This window comes from Lissotriton vulgaris, chromosome 12, assembly GCF_964263255.1.
Source record: "Lissotriton vulgaris chromosome 12, aLisVul1.2, whole genome shotgun sequence".
In the NCBI taxonomy this organism is placed as follows: domain Eukaryota; kingdom Metazoa; phylum Chordata; class Amphibia; order Caudata; family Salamandridae; genus Lissotriton; species Lissotriton vulgaris.
In genome coordinates, this window is record NC_141700.1 from 782,091,793 (window position 1) to 782,112,095 (window position 20,303).

Here is a 20,303-nt window from a genome sequence, read left to right on the forward strand (position 1 = left end):
TGCGGTGGAGAGGAGGGAGGTCTCCATACTGTGATTGCTTCGGAAGCTGGATTGAGAGCTGTCCAGGATGTGGTTCGCCTCGATGAACTCGGAAAGTTGGGCGTTGATTGTCTTCTCAATGACCTTGGCTGGAAAGGGTAGCAGAGAGATTGGTCTGAAGTTCTTGAGGGCCGTCGGGTCGGCGGAGGGTTTCTTCAGCAAGGGGTTGATCTCTGCATGTTTCCAGTCTTCCGGGAATGTTGCGAAGTTGATGGAGCAGTTGATGGTGCAGCAGAGTTTGGGGGGATGGAGGTGTCGGGTCTGTTGAAGATGTGGTGTGGGCAGGGGTTCGAGGGGGATCCTGAGTGGATGCTCTTCATGATCATGAGGGTGTCATCAGTGGTGAGGGGAATCCAACTGATTAGGGTCTGCTGGGGTTTGGAGTTTTTGGGTGTGGTGGTTGCGAATGGGGTGAGAGGGTCCAAAACCTACTGCCAACTCAAAGACAAATTCTCAATGAAGTTTGATCCTGCCACCAATGTAGAGAATGAATCATATATGTTTGGCAAAGTTCAACAGCAGCCAGGGGAGTCCATGGGTGACTTTGTTGAGCGCCTGGAAACCCTCATCAAACACTGTCACTTCTCCAAATTCTCCAAAGAAGAAGCCATGCCCCTCAGGATAATTGACGGCTGTCAATCTGAAGTCTTCTGGAGGAGAATGCTTCTGGAAGCCAACTTTCTGACCAGTATGCTCACTACAGCCCACGCAGAAGAACGTGGTGGGAAGCAAGCAGCAGACATGGAAGCTGGTATGAGCACTGTGAAGTCTGTATGGCTATAAGCAACAACCAATGTGTGCACTGACACAAACCCAAGACACAATAGTCAGACATCCGGAAATTCTGCTACAGGTGTGGACGGGTTTTCCCACATGATGGAAAGTGCCCAGCGATCGTACAAGTGTGCAGAGGGTGTAGCAAAGAGAATCACTTCAAATCTGTCTGCTGCGCACAGACACTACACTGCTCCTCGAATCGCAGCAGATGCTGTGACAAACTGAGCTGCGAGCATCGTCGTCATCCCAAATTAGGTGACAAACCATGCCGTCATTTGCGAACTCTTTTTACCATGCCCAGAGCCCAGGTACTCACTTCACCATCCTCTCACTCCACCACATCACCGACCAGTGATATTGAGGAGGAAGGATACCTCTTGATGATGTTAGATGCACAGACTTGCAATCCTGCAGTCTACCCTCGCACTCTCCCTGAATGAGCCTCTCCTGAACTTCATTGTCAACAATGGCACCTCCATCAATATCATCAGTAGAAAAGATCTTCCCACTCTCCAAGGTTGTGTACAGTTGGTTGATATCCGAAGGAGAATACATGTCTGGGGAGAAGATACACCCATACGCTGTTTGCGGAAGTACACAGTCACCCTCATATACTGCGATCATAGCAGGAATGTCACTTTCTACATTCTAGACTGTGGAGTATGAGTCCCCAGGGTCCTCTGTCTAGATTCTTTCACCAGGCAGGACTCAACCAAGTACACACAGGCTCTGAAATCATTCACCAGGTTTACCTTGAAAACACCTCAAGCACCTGCCCGATCGTCCACCTACTCCTGAATGAGCAATCCATACCCTTCATTATCCAAAGTGGAGCATTGATCAATGTCCTATCCTATGATCAATTCACTGAGCTTAACCCAATACCTCAATGCAAACACTCACCTGTGAAAGTCTACATCTGGGCCTCTTCCAAACCATTACACAGCCCTAGTTCTGTCACTGCAACCTTGTCCCATGGTGAGAAAGCAATCATAGGTCCCATTTATGTGTAACAAGGAAAGAAGTCTGGTGCTTGCCTTATCAGCTTTGCCACGGTGCCAGCAATGGGACTCATTTTCATCAATTTCCACCTTGAGACAGTCCCTGACATCACCAGCTGCTTCCTAGCCTTCCAAGCTGAAAGTTGCCTGTGTCTGCCTTCACATAGACAAGAGCATTCACCCACAGGCTCAACAACACAGGAGAGTCGCATTCCATCTCCAGGAAGTAGTGGAAAGAGAAATTGGCAATCTCTTCATCCACAACATCATTGAACCATCTGTGGGACCCACACCATTGATGTCTCCCATTGTGGCAGTTCTGAAGAAGGACAATCCAGGGGCGGTCCGCATTCGCGTAGAGATGCACCAGCTGAATAAAGCAATACAATGAGAGCGCCATACAGGTCCACACATTGCTGATATGATCATCCAACTGAATGAGTCTACACTCTTCTCCAAACTAGACTCCAACAAGCACTATCATCAGATTGAGTTAGAGGAACAGTGCCGGTATATCACAACGTTTCCCACTCACCTGCGTTTGTTCCCTACAAGAGACTGAATTTCGGCGTCTCTACCATAGCTGAACTTTTTTGAGAAGTCATCCGAAAAATCATTCAGCCCATGTGCAATGCACTCAACTACAGCAATGACATTCTTGTCTTTTAAGCCATCCATGAGGCACATGATGGTGCACTAGACAAAGTATGCCATCTCCTCTGTGATGCTGATCACACCATTATCTCTGGCAAGTGTGAATTTCAAAAGACCAAGCTCAAGTTCTTTGGACCCCTCTTCTCAGAAAAGGGCATGAAACCCGACCCAGAAAAGGTCACTACCTGCCAGCCCACCAGGTGACGTCCTAATACTCCGCTCCTTCCTGGGCATGACCAGCTAATGTACCAATTACATCAGACAGTATGCCACCATCAGTACCCCCTTCAACACCTCACGAGACAAGGAGTGACCTACCAGTGGTCTACAGACTGCGAGCAGAGCTTCCATCAAATTAAGAATGCTCTGGCCAAGGCCCCTGTCATGGCCTATTTCAACCCCAAACTGCATACTGAAGTGACAGCAGATGCAAACTCAATAGGACTTGGTGCTCTTCTAAATCAACATGCGGGAACCCGGTAGGCTCAACATCACATATGCCAGGAGAAGCCTGTCAGATACTGAAAAGGCCTATTCCCAACCTGAGAAGGAAAGTCTTGAGGTAGTATGGGCCTGTGAACACTTCCACGTCTTTTCATACGGTAAGAAATTCACCATCATCATGGATCAGCAGGCCATTCCAACTATCTTTGGGAATCCCAAAGCCAACATGCCTCTCAGGATTGAACGATGGGAAATATGCCTCCAAGAATACAACTACACTGTTGCTCACAAGTCTCGCAAGAAGCACAATCCAGCTTACTACTTCTCCTGGCAACCTCAAGATTCACATAAAAGACACTCACTGATGGCTCAGGAATACCTCCAATTCATAGCCAGTAAATGCATTCCTGACACCCTCTGAATTCCTCAAATAGCAGAAGCCATGAGAAATGACAACACCCTGACCCTTGTAAGACATCTCACTGAACAAAACAAGTGGAAGCACAGCAAGGAGTGGAGTGATGACTCAGAGGAAATCAGGGAATTTTACCACATCAGAGATGAACTGTCAGCCACTTGTGAAGGACTGATCCTGAGAGGGTCACGGATAGTGAACCCTAAGACACTTCGCAAACATGCAGTTGACCTAGCCCATGAAGGACACCAAAGGGATAGTTGCCACCAAGCAGGCACTCCAAGATAGACTGTAGTTCCTGGGCCTAGACTTCATGGAGGAAATGGACCTACGGAAATGCCAACCATTCAACTGCCTAGCGCCAGTCAAGTCAAGTCAAGTCAAAAGATTTATATAGCGCGCTACATACCCGGAGGGTCTCAAGGCGCTTGAAGAAGGGTGGGGAGTTACTTGTGGAATATCCAAATGTCAAAGATACCAGAAGGTGTGTGGGAGAGGGCTGCGGTTGATTTTTGTGGCCCACTAGAATTTGGCAAGTACATGTTAGTAATAATCGACAAATACTCCTGGTTCCCACTGGTCAAGATGGTCTCTTCCACCAGCGTACTTAAGGTCCTCAATGATGTTTTTGCAACATAGGGATCCCCCCCAGTTTTGAAATCAGGCAACGGATCACCATTCACCAGTGGAGATTTAAAAAATGTCCTGAAGTGCCTCAATATTAAACATCAAATTCAAAAACCTATCATGGCCTTAAGCCAATAGACTCATGGACCGATTTATGGGAACTCTCAAGCGAATTGTGCAAAGAGCCACCGAAGACGGACTTGGGCTGGAAGATGCGCTCTGTCAGGTTCTAGGACCACCCCAAACTCAACGACAGGAGAAAGTCCAGTCACACTCATGTTTGGATGATCCATGTACACCAAGTTACCACAGTGGACGTCAGAGCGACACATAAGCTCTGATGGAGTCAGGACCATGGTCCGAGGCAAGAAAACGATAATGAAGGCTCATGCTGATGTCAGGTGCAGGAGACACTTTTTGAACTAGGTGACTGGGTGGTAGCCAAACAAAAACAACAGAAAAAGTTTAGAGGCAGACCAGACGAGGTGCAGAGTGTGGCTACTAATTAAGAAAGAAGAACAGAAAACAAAATACTTCTGATTGCCCTCCTCGTGTTGTATCTTACTATGGCTGACAACACGACATATGCCAACATTTTAGAAGAGGAAAGTGGGAGATTCTAAAAAAAAATAGAGAGAATGTATTTCATCCTTTGGTCTCAATTAAAGGAGAGGCAATTTCGACGGGAAACAGTCAGTTTAAAGCCATTTCTCCCACCTGAATTGGGTCTATTGGCATGTGCTGCTCCAGTTCAGGTTTTTCTCTTTGAATTCTGGGACTTGTAATCCTGTTGTATAATGGAATAAACAAGCCTAGAATGCCCATAATTCAAAGAAAAAACCTAGACTGGATGAATACATCCTACATGGACATGGCTTAGCAGGGCTGTTGATTGGCTGCTGTTTTGCTTCTGTAAAGAAAGAGGAGCATTATTCTTGCCTCAGTGTCCTTAATAGAATTGACAATTCTTGATGTGATAGCTATAAAAAATGTTATGGCCATTCACTTTTCGTATATAATAGCCATGCAGTGCGAACCTGGCAGGGCAATAAAGGCATACCTGTCAACCCTCATGATTCAGACGGGAGACACTCGATTTTAAGGTCAGTCTCCCACCTCCTGAATCCTGCATGCAAAACCCTTATTTCTCTGCGAGCTTCAGTTGAAAGGCCCTGGTTTTGGGTAACTCGGATTATGCACTACCCATAATCTGCTCCTGCAGGCCAGTGCTCAACCCCGCATCACAAGCTCTCTGCCTGCAATAGCACTTTCTCCGAACTCCTGACAGGTAAGGAGAAAAAACTTACATTTGCGTTTCTAATATACGATATCTTTAGGCTTTCCTGTTTTCAGTTTCTATTTTTGGTAAATTCTGGTTGTGTTTTTTCAGTGTTTTCCAGTGATTTCAATACCTCAAAAAAGCAGTGCTTTCAGTGGTTAGTCGTTTTCGCGCCGTAAAAAACAACTGAAACAGTGTTTTACTGGTGTTTATGGAATTCTTTGCTTTTATTATTGCTTGTTTCTCGGACACATTTAGTGCAACCATCTATGCTACACCTAGTCAAGGAATCCCTCAACTGAGGCCCTACAGAAGGTGCTTAACTACCAATTCTAAGGGTAAAAGCATTGGTCAGATGCCTACTGTGCTGCAGCACATTCCTCCCACAGACACGTATAAATAAATGACTGCCAGAAAGGTGCTTGTGAAGAGGTGGATGTGGTGGTCTGTCTTGGAGTGCGGGAATGAGAGTAGGTGGGGTGGTGGGGTGGTAGATTGGTGCTAGTGTTGGTTGGTATGAATGCCGCTGTCATTTCTACGGTCAACAGTTTCCCTGCATATCCGGGCCAACAAGCTATCGGTCTGCAATCTGAGGATGCACCGTTAATTTCGTGCAGGTTCTTTGTCCATTTTTGTATTTTTATTTTTAAAGAGACATCCTCAGCCTGCTGTCCCCTCCCTCAGCCTCCGTTTCCTGAGGTCAGAAGCAGTTGAGGCCTGAGATAAGGATCCCGCAGACGGGTCAAGGTGTGAGCGGCTTGTGTTGGGGTTTCCGCTTTGCTTTACCACCCCAGACCCTGGCGCCACCTGCAGATAAAATATCAAAATGGCGTTGTTTGTAATGGGGGCACTTTACAGCCGGCCTTTGTCTTGTGATGGGACAGGGTGTGGGTGTTTTTTTAAATATTTTTTTTAACAGAGTTTTATATAGCGCAAACTTGACCCAGAATCGGGTATCAGAGCGCTTTACATAGCACCAGTTGCATTACATGAGGACACATTCATTTTTTTAGGCACAGGGAGATTAAGTAATTTGCCCAGAATCACAGGATGTTCAGCGTCATTGCCGAGACTCGAACCCGGTTTCCAAGATTCGAAGTCAACAGCTCTAGCCGTTAGGCCAACTCCTTTCCCTATACATAGACACACACACACACATTTTCTGTACATACGTTTGTCACTGCATTGTCCCCCTGAGTATGTAAGATGAGATAAGAATTTTATTTGCATGATTACTTATAACCATTGCAATAAAATAAATAACAGAAGTGTTTTGACTTTTCATAAGTTAGGACTGAAAGTTGCAATTTGATTTTTGTACAAAGTAGTTATACTGGATTTGCACCCAGTATAAGGAAAACATTTTTTAATGAATTTTGTTGTATTTAAAAAATATTAAAAAACGTAAGTGGAAGATCTCGAAATTCAGTAAGATAAAAGGTAATAGTTGACACTCCAATAAAAAAAGAGCAAATGTTCTTCTCTAGACAACCGAGCTGATGTTTGCTGGTGGCCACAGTACAATTAGTCTTCAACACTGGATCCAGGTGGATGGTTCTAATGTTCAGAGTGGGAAGCCAAAGCATAAATATGAAGTCTGGGGACTTAAAGGTCCTAAGTTTTGAGGAAGGCAGATTTTCAGCTACATAATGGATGAGCTAGCGAAAAGGTTGTGTGCAGCGTCTCTGTGGAGAAACATGTTGGTTGCAGTGCGAGCCCTGAGCATGTGTTTTATTTATACATATACATATATATATATATATATATATATATATATATATATATATATATATATATATATATATATATATATATATATATATATATATATATATATATATATATATATATATATTACCTACTGGCGTTCGCCAGTAGGTATATATAGTTAGGATTATTTGTCTATGGAACTTTTGAAAATTCTATGTCTAATAACATTGGCGTTTGTGGACGGAATCGGCTGAAATTTTCAGGAAAATGGCACATTTTGTTTCTGAGCAGCCCTTGAAAATTTGGGGGGGTTTCATCAAGGGGGGGCCGAGAAAAAAGGTGGGTCCCAAAACGCATTTTTCCCATGTTAATTTCCATAGGGCGGTTGGACTCACTTTTAGCTCGAACGGCTGAATGGATTTGCACGAAACTTGGCAAAATTGTAGGGACTGTTAGCCCGATGTGCCTTTGCTAGGTCTCAATATATGTGCTCCAGTAGTTTTTGAGAAATTAACGTTCAAAACAAGATATATATCTGTAACAGCGCTCCAGGCTGCGCTCCGGTTCGCTTACTTTTCGCGAAACGGAACTTTGCGTGCAGAAAGCTGATTGGCTCTCCGGTGTCTGTCAACATTCTAAACAGTCCGGAGCGGCCGCCATCTTATCTCTCGGTAGGATCGAGAGAGAAGAAGAGGTGAAAAACGAAGGGGGAATTTAATGAAAGGGGGCAAGGTATACCCCTCTTGACCCCCTAGGAATGTTGTTGGGGTTATTAAAGGGTCCCGTGGGGAAAATTTAAAAAAAAATTATTTTTCACGGTAGAAGCGCTTCACGGGCCGCGAACTGGGCCGCAAACTGGTAGCGAAACGGGAATTCGCCATTTTGTGCTTCGTTAATTAAATTACTAGGTATAAGGGGGTGCGGGAGACGTATCCTAATCCCCTATGTTTCCTGAGGGTGGCTGAGGAGGCTCATATATGTTGATACATCTCTTCCAGCGGCTGTGCGTGAGCTTTTTTTTTTTTTGCTGCGTGACAGTCCGGAGCGGCCGCCATCTTATCTCTCGGTAGGATCGAGAGAGAAGAAGAGGTGAAAAACGAAGGGGGAATTTAATGAAAGGGGGCAAGGTATACCCCTCTTGACCTCCTAGGAATGTTGTTGGGGTTATTAAAGGGTCCCGTGGGGAAAATAAAAAAAAATGATTTTTCACGGTAGAAGCGCTTCACGGGCCGCGAACTGGGCCGCAAACTGGTAGCGAAACGGGAATTCGCCATTTTGTGCTTCGTTTTAATTAAATTACTAGGTATAAGGGGGTGCGGGAGACGTATCCTAATCCCCTATGTTTCCTGAGGGTGGCTGAGGAGGCTCATATATGTTGATACATCTCTTCCAGCGGCTGTGCGTGAGCTTTTTTTTTTTTGCTGCCTGACGTCTGTTAACGTTCGATTCGATGGAAATCAGGAAGTGTTGACCGCCAATTTGTCACTGCGATAAAATATTTTGTTATAAATGAATCCTTATTGATAAACATTGTCTGCGCCATCTTGCCTTTTTTCCAATGCCACAATTTTGTCGTGCACGGCAGCCATTTTAGATGCCAGGCTGGTCCCAGGCTATCACCTACCCCTGCGGATGTAGTTTATGGTCCCAGCTGTAGAGAATCCAGACATGCCAACCCTCCCGATTCAGGAGTGAGACTACTGATTTCAGTGCTAGTCTCCCGTCTCCCGGTTTCTGCAAGCAAAAACTCGGGGGCATATTACGAACAACTAGCGATAATTTTTGTCTCTAACTTGTTTAGAGACAAAAATTATCGCCGCACATCGGCGATTTTTATCGCAGATAAACCTTGCTATTATCGCAGAAAAGTCAGCGATATTCATGTATTATCGAGCAAATGCTCTTAGCCATGTTATCCACCTCCCATTGGATAACATGGCTAAGAACTGCTCAGGGCAGGTGTTAGCTTTTGGAGATATTCGCGCTTAGCGCGAATATCTCCAAAAGTTGGTAATAGGAGATAGCGATGTTAGGGACTGTTTCCAGTCGCTAACATCTTGGCACGCCCACTTTGCATGTCATTAGTGATAAGTATCACTGACATGCAAAGCGGGGCCCAAGATGGTCGCTATCTCCTTTTAGCTGTCACTAACTGGTGTTAGCGACAGCTTGGTAATAGGGAGATAATTTTATCTCCGCTTTCATGGCTTTTAAAGCCAAAAAAGCGGAGATAAACCCCCTTGATAATATGCCCCACGATTCCTCGGGGGTTTCAGCTGACAGGGCTTGGTATTGTGTTACGTGGTAATTTTTCCAGGAAACGTCAGAGGGTCGATGCAGGGGTTCTAGAAGAGGTGATAAACCATTTAAGCCTCATGAACAAGCGCATGGTCTTTTAAAGATTTGTGAAGTACTCGGGGCGGCGGTGTGTGTGTGCCCTCTTTCAGGAGCGGGCGGGGGGGCACTGCCAGCAACTTGCCAGGTCAGGTAGTGTTGAACACGTGCATCACCCTTTCTCTGCCTGCTATTGCGCTCCATGCTTCGGAAAGGTAAGAAAAAGAACGTGCATTTGAGTTTGAAATGTCCGATCCTGCAGCAGCACACTTCCAAAGCCCACACATGACAATAACCCGATTCAAGGCCCCATTCACCCGTTTTAAAAAATATATATAACACTCCAACAAAGTAAGATTATAAAACTTTATTAACTTTTAAATATAATGAACGAAACAAAAACTGTAAAAACATTTAAACATTTTTCACCCAAAAAAGCAACAATGGTCAGAAGCTGTCTTTTGTGCGAATAGTCCCAAGGCAGCACAACCTGCAGAGTTTTGGACGGCACCCAGGTGATGTCGCCTGGGTGCCGCACTGGTTTTGGGATCCTACAATGCTGCTCCGAAAATTGGCGTGGGGCGTCCCGGGTGGTGCGGGGGGAGGCCTCGTCAGTAGCGGTCTGTTGTGCGAATAGTCCCAAGGCAGCAGAACGCGCTGAGATGTTGATGGCACCCAGGTGATGTCCAGTAAACTGCCGCACTGGTTTTGGTATCCTACAATGCTGCTCCGAAAATTGGCGTGGGGCGGCCCGGGGGGGGGGGGCGTGGGGGAGGCGGCGTGAACGGGCCTCCCCAGGTGGCGGCCATCCAGCTGAGTTGCGCCCGCTCTTGCGGCTACAGCGTCTCGCTCACCATGTTGTTGAGTTGCTCCTACTCTTGCAGTGCAGCGATAGGCGGCTGCCACATGACTCTTAAAATGGCGGACGGCTCTTCGGTTTTGGGCCTGGTCCACTGAAATGGCCCTGGGACACCTTGGAACTCGGACGCTTGCCTGCTAGGGCTTGGGCTCCATTCTCGAAAAGCATCCCCTCAGCCGTGAAGATTCTACAAAAGTCTTGGGGGCCCCCGACTCCCGCAGGCTTCCGGTGGGGAGCGGCTGCCATGATTGCTCGCGGAATGACCACGACGGAGCCACGAGATGGTGGTGCTCTCATGCTGACGCCAGCTTCAGTCTGAATGATCCAGAAACAAGGTGGGGCTTTCATCGTTTGGGAAAAAAAAATGTTCTAAACCAATGAAAAGTGTTATTTTTAGGTCATATGACCAAGCCTTCCATCTTTAGGAAACCAAAAGTAAAATGAACCAATGAAAAGTTTTATAAACAAGTCACATGACCTGTTATGCGGCATAGGGCTACAAAAAGCGTAGAAAATCCGTTGGCACATGAGGCGGCGTCAGTAGCGGACCGATGTGCGAATAGGCCGAAGGCAGCACAACGCGTCGAGATCCGGATGGCACCGAGGTGGTGTCCAGCAAATTGCCGCACTGGTGTGGCCATCCTACAATGCTGCGCCGAAAGACGGCGTGGGGCGCCCCGTTGGCCTGTGAGGTCGCGTCAGTCAGTGGGGGCTGTGCGTCTCCCCCAAGATGGAGGCTCCTCGGCTGCAGTGGGGCGCCCCTTAGCGTTTCACTCGCCGTCCAACTGAGTTGCGTCCGCACTTGCGGCTACAGTAGGCCGAAGGCAGCACAGCGCGCCGAGATCTGGATGGCACCGAGGTGGTGTCCAGCAAATTGCCGCACTGGTGTGGCCATCCTACAATGCTGCGCCGAAAGACGGCGTGTCCAGCTGAGTTGCGGTCACTCTTGCGGTACAGTGACTCGAACGCGCCGAGATCCGGATGGCACCGAGGTGGTGTCCAGCAAGTTGCCGCACTGGTGTGGCCATCCTACAATGCTGCGCCGAAAGACGGCGTGTCCAGCTGAGTTCCGGTCAGTTTTGCGGTACAGTGACTCGAACGCGCCGAGATCCGGATGGCACCGAGGTGGTGTCCAGCAAGTTGCCGCACTGGTGTGGCCATCCTACAATGCTGCGCCGAAAGTCGGCGTGGGGTGCCCCGTGTGCTTATGAGGTGATGTCAGTAGTGGACCGATGTGTGAATAGGTCGGAACCAGCACAAGGCGCCAAGATCCGAATGGCAAGTCCTGGATGTTGAGTGCCATAGTTGAGAGTTCTGAGCAGTGCTTGTAAGACTGTCTGAAGCTTATTTGCACCTGCTGCAGCTTCATTATTGCCCTGGTGTGGCCAAAGGTCGCACATGACATAGGCGGCCGGCTCCCGAGGTCCGGCGGAACTTTTTTCCTTTTCCTTTCTGCTTCTTTTCCTACAATCCGTTTCATCTGAAGACACGACCAGGTCCCTGAATGTGTGCAGGGGGACGCTATTGATTGAATGAAAATGGCGGCTTGACACAAAGCTGACTCAAGCGTTGCTGTTGATGCTATACAGACAAAAATTGGTTTTCAGTTTATACATTCTTCAGGATTTTTTTTCCATCCAAGTCTGATTGAGAGTTTGTAGAAAAATGGCTTCAGATTTTCCACATACTACTCTTCAACATTCTTCCTAAATGTAACAATGTGAAACTCACTAGGAGAACGGCTGTTTCTGTTTCCTTTCAAAATGCTGCCAACAATATTTTCTGAATGGAAGACACCATCTTGTAGCATAAAGGGCCGAAAGGGGTTCTGGTCTGGCCGATGGTTGGTGGAGACATTTTGATTATATCTTGGACCTGCCCGGACTCGCCCAAAATGGCGCCGGTATAAATGGGACTCGTAACTCATTGTTGTGTACTAGTTGAACAACCTTGATATCATGAGATATGAATGCAGTTTTGATGCTCATGGCGGGCGGGGACGAGAATTGATTGAATATTTCGACATCCCTATTGATATTAAGTTCTGATGTGTTATTGATTACTGTACTATTGAAAGTTCGAATTAACGTCCCCCATGGTACTTGCACGCAAATGTATATCTAGATAACTTTTTTGAAAGTGGCCCTGTCGTATTTTAATTACAAAATGTACGTCCACCGATTCCGCAACTGTTAGACACCTTAGTTCTTGCAACCTAATGGCCCGCTCGTTACGTTCCTCTACAATGTAAATGTCTCCTCATCATATACGATTCCAGTTTGCTCCGTGGCCGGCCCACGTGGTTATAGGCCCGTATTTGTATACTGACATTTTCACAATAAAGGTTTTTAAAACAAAACATGGTAGTAGTATTTACATTGGTAAAGTTTTTACTTTTAGTCACTGTTTTCGAATCAGTAAAAGGCAAGTGAAATAAAGTAGTCCAATTACATGACGGATAAAAGGTATAATATGTAGGAACGCAGTAAAGATAAATGGTCAAGGGCAGTTGTGTTTTTCACTCCTGCAACATAAAGTGATCGATAAGAATCTGATATTCAGGCGTATCAGCGACTAAGACAGCAGGCCGAGCCTCTTTTGCTCAACGGCTCCGTCATGGGACGAAGAAACGCCCTTTTTCTCGAAAAAGGAATATATTTTACTTGCAGGACAGTTGTAAATTTTCCGGGAACGTAGATTAGCCTGGAATATTATAACCTATATGTTTAAAAAAAAATAATGTTCGAAAACAATAAAAAGCGTAATTTTTAGGTCATATGACCAAGCTTTTCATCATTAAAATAACAAAAGTAAAGTGAACCAATGAAAAGTTTTATTAACAAGTCACATGACCTGTTATGCTTACGTTGCGCGCTGCGCGCCGCGCCCCGGATCACTTCCGGGTGCGCTAACGCGGCGTGTCATATAACGCATTACGCGACAACGTAGGTCAAGAATATAGTCAAAATGTCTCCACCAACCAGCGTTCGGAACACAACCCCTTTCAGCAGTCCAAAAAGTTATGTTAAATGACAACAGAGGGGACAGGCAACAAGAACCATCAGTCAAAGAGGGGAGGGCAAGTTCTTCTCTACCGGGTCATGTTGGGGCGCTACCGGAACTGATCGAATTGGTAGTCTACAGTGTTTCTGGATGTTTCAGACTAAAGCTGGTGTCAGCATGAGAGCACTACCATCTCGTAGCTCCGTCGTGGCCATTCCACGAGCAAACATGGCAGCCGCTCCCCACCAGAAGCCTGCGGGAGTCGAGGGCCCCCAAGACTTTTGTAGAATCTTCACGGCTGAGGGGACGCTTTCGAGAATGGGACCCAAGCCCTATCAGGGAAGCGTCCGAGTTCCAAGGTGTCCCAGGGCCATTTTAGTGGACCAGGCCCAAAACCGAAGAGCCGGTCGCCATTTTGAGAGTCCTGTGGCAGCCGCCTATCGCTGCACCGCAAGAGCGGGAGCAACTTAACTACATGGTGAGCGAGACGCTGTAGTAGCAAGAGCGGGCGGTAAACAGCTGAATGGCGGAAGATGCACAGTGTAGCAAAAGCGGGCGGAATGGCAACTAAAATGGTAAAGGGGCGCCCCACTACAGCGTGTCTTCAGGTGAAACGGATTGTGGGACAAAGTCCAGAATAGAAGAGTCATCAAAAGGCAAAAAGTTCCGCCGGACCCCGGGAGCCGGCCGCCTATGTCTGGGGCGATCTCAGGCTACACCAGTGCTATAAGACTTGGGGAGGGGGTCGGAGCCAAGCGTCTTCTCCGAGTCCGTGCCATCACACCGTCCCTCGGGGGCCTCCGTCAAGCGGTTTAGGGAGGTACCATATAACATTGTTTTCAAATGCAGTCAGGTCCACAAATGACCCTCACTTACTTTGAGAATAGTGAAGCTGCAGTAGGTGGAAATAAGCTTCAGACAGTCTTACAAGCACTGCTTTTGTAAACATTTTTTGTTTTTTTTGTATTTTTGCACAGTTTTATATATTTTTTTTGTTTTTGATGGAGGGGAAACAACAAAGCACAGGCATTGAAAAAGGCTCAAACTCAGAACTCTGAACTATGGCACCCAACATCCAGGACTTGCCATCCGGATCTTGGCGCCTTGTGCTGCTTCCGACCTATTCACACATCGCTCCACTACTGACATCATCTTATAAACCAACGTTATGTAAATAGTTATTTAATAAAATGTTTTACCCTGTTTCTTTGCTGGTGTGTTGTCTATATTTTTAATATTTGCATAGGGTTTGTCGTTATTTTGGGCGGGATGGGTGATGGAGCCGAGCTGTCTTGCAGCCCTCATGGTGTGGAGCTCAGTTCATCTCACTATTTTCGTATTTCTCATGAAGGGTTGTTTATAATATTTCTATTTTAGCGAGGTCAAAAAAAGATCCAATTAGTGGCATACTGATTTTGCTCGATTACTTTTATTTTTTTACACGATTTTTCCCGATCTGCAAAGACTAAACAGAGTATTGCGACTTTGTGCTTGTTTGTAAATAGAGAATGAACCAAAGAGAATCAATTGTAAAACAGTAAATGCTTGGATAATAATCAATCAAATGGAGAGACAAGCAGGCAGGACGGATTACAACGGGGGTAAAGGCCTGCGTTAACTACTCTTCAGTATCTGCAAAGAGAGAGTACTACTAAGAGAAAAGAGGGGAGGGGGGCAGCGTTCAAAGCACATCAGCGTGCATAAACACGAAAAAGTTTTTATCTATCACGTACTTAACATTTTAAAGCTTTTCATATTTGCTATTAAAAAACCATTGAAATTCACTGAAAAAACCATAGGTTATAGTCGATATATAGTTAGGAATTTGCATTTACAAAACCTTGAAAATTCAATGAAAAAACCATTGGTTTTAGGCCATATATAGTTAGGGATTTGCATTTACAAAACCTTATTTTACTCGCATAAAACCATTGAAATTCCATATATAGTTAGATGCGCTAACTATATATCGCGCACCCGCAATCCACTGCTGATGATGTCACATATTACATCATTCATGACATGGTCAGTGACATCACTGATGACATCACTGATGACAACTCAAATGACATCACTGATGACATCTCATTTGACATCACTGATCACATCACTGATGACATCAGTCATGTGATAATACAATGAACCTCTTCAGACTCTAATATAATCTTACATACACTCAGTATAAACAGACACTCACAGACTGTCACTCATCCATGGAGTTACTCACACACCTAGTCAGTCATGGAAAGAATCAATCACACCTCCATTTCCTCAACTATACAGTTATACACACCTTACTTATTCAAACATATTCTAACACATATTTACTCTCTTATACAATCCCTGATACAAGCTCACAGTGATCCATACAGCCACTCACACATTCACTGGCTCTTATCCACAGTTATTTATATATGTCAACTCTCAGATGTATTGTGTTTTACATACGTATTTACTTGCACATGTAGCACTGAGATATCCATTCACTCACCAAGACACCCATGCACAGTCAACCGCCCATATAGCTGTTTCCACATGCACTCTTGAACTCATACACCTAGTGAATCAACTGCTTACACATCTATGCACAGACTGACACACCTCCCAGCCACCCACACACATACTCAGTCTCCCATACAAATACTTGAGCAACCAATCAATAACCCATATAGTTATTCATATAGCTACTGATCAACACATGCTGTAGCTTACACAACAACAGACATACTGATGCACAAATTAAGACAGTTTAGTCACTAACCCATGCACTCAGTGAGACACATTTAATCACTCTTTCATACAGTCAGTCATGCACCTACTAAATTCTTCATCCAGACACTTATACATCCACTCATTCTTCAATATGTAAAACATATTTAAACTTTACAGAAACATAGTCACTGGATGTTGTCATCAGTGATGTCATCAGTGATGTCACTGACCATGTCATGAATGATGTAATATGTGACATCATCAGCAGTGGATTGCGGGTGCGCGATATATAGTTAGCGCATCTAACTATATATGGAATTTCAATGGTTTTATGCGAGTAAAATAAGGTTTTGTAAATGCAAATCCCTAACTATATATGGCCTAAAACCAATGGTTTTTTCATTGAACTTTCAAGGTTTTGTAAATGCAAATTCCTAACTATATATCGACTATAACCTATGGTTTTTTCAGTGAATATATATATATATATATATATATATATATATATATATATATATATATACACATATATATATATATATATATATATATATATATATATATATATATATATATATATATATATATATATATATATATATATATATATTGCAAAAATGAAGACGGAGATAACGAACTTCAAATGCGTTTTTAACATAAAAGTCTTGAATGTGACGTCTAGGAGATGTGTCCTGTCTACATTTACCGCCTGAACGCCGAAAGCAGGTGGCACAAGTATGAACATACACATGGCATGTGTGCATGCATAGCGGGTGGCTGGGACAAAAGGCAGACGTGCTGCCGTTTATTGGAACAAGTGGGGAGAGGGTTGTAAGCCCTGTTAAACATAAATACATTCGTAATAAACACCCAGGTGCTACTTTCTGGCCGGGAAAGGGGCCGTTCTAATCACTCTGTCCCAAATCGAAATCTGGAGACACATTACACACTCAAGGTCGTTTTGTTCTCCGATTTAATTACGTGCCCACAACGCTCAACTGAATGCCATTTTCCTGTTACGCTCAATAAATGTAAATGTAAATGTACATGTATTTATATAGCGCAAATCGCCCACATCGCAGGCATCTATGCGCTTGCTTAGGGAACCCGTCCTGGTATTCCCCTGTGAGATAGCCCCGGCAGGGTATCCACAAGGTGAAAGCCAGGCATCCCGCCGCGAGGGGCCGTTGTGGAGATTAAGCAAGCTATTGCCCAGAGTCGCAGAGTGTGAACCCGTGAGTCGAGTAGGCACCGGAGCGAGAATTATCGAGTCCGTGGAATTATTGAGCCCAACGCCCGTCGAGGCGGGGAATTGAACCCTGGTCCAGGGCCGATCTCAGCTTCCGGGTCTGCCGCCTCTAACCCCTGAGCCACACTTCTCCACTAAGACTGGGGAGGTGGGTCAGACAGAGTGGCGTGGTTGGGGCGCACTCGGCCTTGCCCTCTTGCTAAGCGCCGATTTGTGTCAGTGGACATAAGCCCCTTGTTAAGGACTGCCTGCACCCCATTGTGTTTATTTGGTGCAACCCAGTGCTGGAGGCGCCATAAAAAGGTTTTGTCTTAGACTTTTATTAACTACTGGAAAAGGAACAACCCTTGCTCAAGACCTTGTCAACCAAACCGCATTCCAAATGAGCGGTAAGAGCACTTCCTCTGAAATGCAATGGTGTAGCTGGTCGTCCCAAATTGTATGAAAAAAGCCATTGAAAAATGCGTTGAACTTTTTTAATGAGACCAGTTGTACAAGGACGAGTTGGCAGTCTTAAAACTCATTAAAATGTTATTTTAAATAACACTCAAATTCGTACATATTTTAGAAGTTTGGTTCCGGGGTGGGGAGGAAGGAGAGCACATTAATGCACATTTCACCAATACCCTCGTGGTGGTGAATGAATCTTTGACTCCCAGACCCGACCTCTGTGTGCTCTCTGACATCTCTCACCTGCGTGCGCTCCTGGTGTGAATCCATCAACAATTGGACACCCCTAGACCAGCGCAGCTGCTCGCCGTGTTTTGAGTGCAGTCCCTGGTGGGAGGAGGGTGGTGGGGGGGAGCAGAGATGCACGTAGAGAAGGCAGTGCTGGGAGCAGTGAGAGATGCCCAGTGCTGCCATTCTGCACTGAGGGTCCAAAGCTCCCCGAAGCCGCCCCTCACTGATTGCACTGATGGGCAGGGCAATGGCGGACGTTATGGGGCAGGAGGAGGCCTCTCTGCTGGGACAGCAATGAGAGCCCACATCTCTGCAGACAGGAACGCCATATTAATGATTTTTTTGGACATCACTTGCACAGCCCTTCCCTGCGTTATGATGTTGAGTGCATGCGTGCTCCTAGGCGTCTATTGTTTCAGTGCATAAGTACGAGGCAAAGGCCAGGATCACACATTGTCGAGGAGCCAGGATTACAATTCTGCTACCCTAAACCTACCACTGGCCATCTAATCACTACGCAGCGCCTACAACAATTAGCCTGTGCTTCCCCAAGCGATTTTCAAAGGTAGCCTTGTTAAGTAAATGGTCTTGTTAAAGATATGTTAAGTACTCCTCGGGTGCGGCCTCATTAAGACAGACGGCATACAACAACAGATCCTCTCCCCCCCCCCCCATGTGAGCCAGGCAGGGGGCCTGGTGTTGCTCTGGCCCTCGGGCCATTCACACCTCGGCTCTCCTGACACCTCCGTGCCAGGCCACCAAAGGCAGGCCAATGCTTTCAAATGCTTTGGCTCCATCAAGTGGCCAAAAGGCGCAACAACTCTGAAAATCAGTGACACTCGGTTTAAACCAGGTCAGCTGATTTTCGTCCTGTAGTGTATTATCGTGCAGAGTCGGTTTTAACCGAATTCCGAACTGCCTAGATATCTTGCAGCAGCAGACTTGCAAATCCCATACATGACAGTAGCCCGATTCAAGCCCCAATAAGTTAATGGGGAAAATGCTTTCTCCCAATTTTTTTATAGAAATCTCCCACTTTTCTCTTCTAAAACGTTGCATGTATGGTAAAGGGATACCATAATACCAATGGATTCATAAACTAATATGAACAATAACCGGTTTGAGATTCAGAGATGTAAACTTAGGACATTTTACAGTCAGAAGTAAAGCAAAGGAACATTTACATTGTCTTCATTCAGTAATATTGGTGGTATGAGTAATTTAGGTTTAGTTATTCTCAATGTTTTAAGTAGGCCGGTACTCACCGGTACTGAGTACCGGCACTAATTTGATTTATCACTCTGAGTACCTGCACTTCTCTACTGCCCTGGAGAGTACAGGTACTCATGAACAGGTAGGCTCATTAGCTGTGGAGTGGAAATGTCTCTGGCAGCCAAGGCTCCGCTTCTGTAGCCTCGATTTGAGCCCCAGCTGAGCTATTCAGTAGGGCTCATTTGAATAATGTCCGGGGGGTCAACATCACGCTGTGCTTGACAGAACACGGTCCATTTAGGCCATGTGCTGTCAATCACATTCCCACTATCCTGTGCGTTTGTGCAAGCACAGGAATCATGTTAGTCCCCTGGCAGTGGCAATCAGGCTACGGCCAGTCCGGCCCTGATGGCAATTAAAAAAGCCATGGTAGGTGAAGAGAAAAGATGGCTTTTATCATACCTGAGTCTTTTGTGTGTCTGCTATGTTTGCGTGTATGCCAGTTTTTTAAAGAAAAAAGTGAAAGAAAGAGAGAGAGAATCAAGATTCTCTCAGGAGGTAAGTTAAAGAAAATGTGTGGCACTTTGTACATGTGTGCTCTGTGACAAAGATTCATAAATGACGTAACAGGGAGGGTTGGTGGGTCTGAGTGAGTGGATGGATGAGGGAGCAAGGGTGGATGTATAGATGGATGGATGAATAGATAAATGGATGAGCGAAAGCATGCATGGGTAAAAGAGGGTGGATAATTGGATAAAAGGGTGGATGATTGGTGGATAAGTGAAAGATTGGATGGATGAATGAAAGGTAGGGAGGATGGGTGATGGATGAGTGAAAGGAGGGATTGAGTGAAAGGGTGGATGGAATAAAGGAGTGAAAGGGTTGATGGGTGAGTGAAAGGATGAATGGATAGGTTTGGAGATGGATTGTTGGATGGATATGTTTAGATATGAAGGGTGGATAGACGGAAAGGTGAAAAACTGAAGGACTGATGAAAGACTGTAGGGACGATAGAATGTAAAGGTTAAATGGTGGACATCAGCAGGTAAATGGTTAAACGAAAGGATGAATGGATAGATTGATGGAAGAGACAAGAAATATCTTCTGGGTAGGGTCATGATGAGTTGCTTCATTTGCTTGGTGTCATATGAGCTTTGGTGCCACGTGGGGGTATTTTCAGCTTTTTCCTACACGTGCTAAAAAATATATAGTATTGAGCCAAACAACAGCAATAACATTATGGCATGAAGAAGTTGCAAGTATTGCAAAAAAAGGAAATGTTAACATATTATCGCATTTCTCTTTCA